This window comes from Adiantum capillus-veneris, chromosome 17 (assembly GCF_014529385.1).
Source record: "Adiantum capillus-veneris isolate H3 chromosome 17, ASM1452938v2, whole genome shotgun sequence".
Lineage (NCBI taxonomy): Eukaryota > Viridiplantae > Streptophyta > Polypodiopsida > Polypodiales > Pteridaceae > Adiantum > Adiantum capillus-veneris.
In genome coordinates this window covers 143,556,104-143,559,610 of record NC_140947.1, presented here as the reverse complement: position 1 = coordinate 143,559,610, position 3,507 = coordinate 143,556,104, and the positions used below count along the sequence as shown (strand labels likewise).

General features: G+C 38.3%; 1 pseudogene; it reads right to left on the bottom strand.

The window, feature by feature from the left end:
* Window positions 1-1,817: 1,817 nt before the first annotated feature.
* LOC147438237 (uncharacterized) lies at window positions 1,818-2,906 on the bottom strand (annotated as a pseudogene).
* Between the last annotated feature and the right edge of the window lie 601 nt (window positions 2,907-3,507).

Sequence of the window (3,507 nt, the reverse complement as noted above, 5' to 3'; positions counted from 1 at the left end):
GAGCGTAGGTAGACAAATTTATGTCCTATGTAGAGCCATCACACTATGTTCTCACTGAAATGAAAATGTAGGAATATCATGTCCAAATATATTGATATTTAGTTATGTTTATTTGGATTGCAAGATCTATAGTACTGTGTGATCGTACACGTGCTCGAACTGTAGATAGATAAGTGCTCAAAGATCTATCGTGGAGTGTGAGAACTTCATGTTCGCACTTCAGATAGATACGATAATTTTCAGGTTTGCAATTGATTATCATTTAACAATGTCACTTGTAGCTCCTCCAGCTTGTGCATTTTGTAATGATAATCATCTCTAAGACTTGATTAATATTCTTGATTCTCGTAATGTGTGAAATTTGTAAGCTTTCACTTTGGATAAATTGATATAGTGCAATGTGAAATGATGTAATTTATATGTATTGTTTTTTATAAGTGATTAAAATTATCGATTATCGTAATGTATGAAAGCCAAAAGCTTGTACTTTAGATAAATTGATATAGTAGGATGAATACTATGATTGAAATGTTTTGTTTTAACTCATTATGTCATTTTTTGTTTGGAACGATGTGGATTGATTGTCATGAGTTGATACATAGAGAATGGTAGACCATCATTTCTTATTGTAAATTGATCATGTAGATAGATTTTGATCACTAGATTGATAGATAGAGCATTGCTTGTGTTGTTCGATGCTTAAATTGTTTTTTACCACAAAATTGATAGCTGAATTTACTGCTGTCAACAAAATATTATCCTTGTGCAATATGGTGAGAGGACACGAGTGGAAATATGTGCATGAGTTTCTTGCCAAGAAGAATACATGTCAATTGAAATGCAAGTCTTGTGGCCAAGAGTTTAGTGGTAGATCCTAGGAATTGCATGACTAGAGCAGCAAAGAACAGAGATATTACATTATCAAAGTTTTCCCTGCCTTTGGGTCCTCCCTGCATAATGTAGGTTTTACTTTCAACACTCAAATCGTCCCACCATGCTCTCACCATACCTTGAAATCCGGCCACAATCATAGAGACAGATTGTCGTTGAGTTAATTCCTTATACAAGATACCATAGTGAGCAGAATTATATATAAATTCAAACACTTTCCAGATCTCTCCCTGTGACAGACCATCTATATCAAGAATGCTCATATCCCCAATCTTACTTACCCCTTTTAAGTTAGTAGAGGAAGAGGTAGGCGATTCTACCTTCATCTTTCCTGTTGCTCTACTGACAGGGTTCATAATTCTGATTTCTTCATCAGTACTGATAACTGATTCATCGTCAGAAGATGCTGTCAGGTCTGGAAATATCTGCAGTATCTGCACATGTATCTCATCTAACTCTATGTCATCATATTTGACACAAGAGTCATCTTGTAGGACAATCCAATCAATATCCTCCGACAAAATGTTGTGAATTTCCTCTCCTAGTTGTTGCCTTTGTTCCCATGTCTGTAACTGTGCATTTTCCCCCCAACGAAAATCAGGATCGAAGCCATCAACGAGATCCTCATCAAGAAATGGAGACATGTGCGGTGGAAATTGATCGACAGATTCAATTGCTAACTCCTGTTGCACTGCAGAAAACATTCGTGGGAATGTTTTGTCGTCACTTGTGCCACCAAAAGTGACTACTGGTTGTTGCTGAAGCTTAAATTCAGGGATGAATACTGGTCTAGCAAGAGACATAGGTGAAGTGAAGACGGCTAGCTTAGATAATACCTGGTATTGCAAAGCAGCCAGCTCTTTATTGGCATTGGTATGCCAATTTGACGCAGCTTCCAGTGGTTGCAATCTTGAATTCGGAGAAGGCTAGATGTATGGTTGACTGGTTGACATATCTTTATCATTGATTGCCTCCTTGGTGAGACATTCAATTCCATTGATGGCGAAGTCAGTGGCAATTATGCGATTACAAAGCTTGCATCTGAACAGACCTTCAAAATCTTTGTAGGTCTCTGGATGTATGCACATTAGCTTTGGACGACCTTTACTTGAAGACACTGCAGAACTCGTAGATGCAGTCTGATATTGTGGTGAAGCAAGAACAGAAGCAAGTTCTCTCCTAGACTTCGATTTTCCAAGAACTTTGTACTGGTCTGTTGAGCCCAAACGCTCAATCTTCATTGGTTCGGGGTTATGAACCTCATTCATGAGAGTCTTGGAAATATTTAATTTCCATTCAGCAAGAAACTGTACTTCCTGCCACTCTACTATTTCAGGTAGAGTGCCCAAAGTAGTATCATCTACTTTCATAACTATATTCTATCCTTTTGATGATTCTGAATCCTGTAAATATCCAGGATTGTAGACAGAAGGAATGCATGTATTCACTGTGCGAACAATCATCCTATATGCTATCTGCAGGTGGGCAGCAACATTCTTCATATCAAGACCATGTGTCTTGATCAACAAAGATACTACTTCATTGAAGTATCTATCAGATAGGCTGCAAGGGAAATTAGGGAAGCATTCTATATATATAGGACCATTAGATAGGCTACCCTGAAGGATGCTGATTGTTTGATCATTCAAGTTTTTGTGTCTAGTGTCTAGTAAAGATCCTATACATGACACATTAAGACCCTTACGGAAGAGAGGTATTATACCTACTGCTATGTACCCTATATGCACAAACTGATGGTTTCTTTTTAAAGCCTTTTCTTTGAATTCTGATAGCTCTTCGAACAGATGGATGACATGATCATCAGTATCACTGTCCTTGATGCTAAGCTTTCCATGAGTCTCATGGTACAAAGTATTTGCTGATAAAGAAAAGAGTTTGTTGTGCCTATATACCTGTTTAGCAGTCACAGCTGGTAAACTCCATCTGGCTTGAGGAGTAGATTCCTCTACTTCGATACTGTCTGTGAGTAGCTTCTTGAATGAAGAGATAATCATGGCCATTGCTGAAGGAAGGTAGAGAGGTAGAGGTTTCTTCGGGTGTAACTTGATAGCCGAGCTTGAATTGAAATTCTCTGGGTAAGCTTCTGAAACGTCAGCGTCTAAACGGCACCTTGCCTAAGCGACGCGACTATTAAGCTTTACTTAATTTCAATGATGATGCTCGTGGCTTATCGAGTAAGTTACTTGATAAGAGAAGAAACTATTACTATCCACTTTCATACAGCAACGATAAATGACTGGCTCTGATACCAATTAAATTAGATAGCGGAATACAAAGGAAAAACTCAAACACTCACAAGATCAAAGAAGAATACTCTTCTTTAGCAGAGATAAGGCGCAAATGATGTATACCAGATGAACACAGATGAACACACACGATAAACAGATCGTACTAACACAGGTGATCAAGATAGACAAAAGGTAACTGCAGCTTAGTCATGGACAGAACAGGGTTACAAGGTGAAGGCGGATGATGGTTTGATACAATATAGCTTCTCAGAACACTAGATAGAAGGCTTATTCAAAGATGCCCTTTCTATGAACAAAACCCTTCCTTATATACATGAGGGAGGTTGGGAGTTCGTCGACGCGTGGA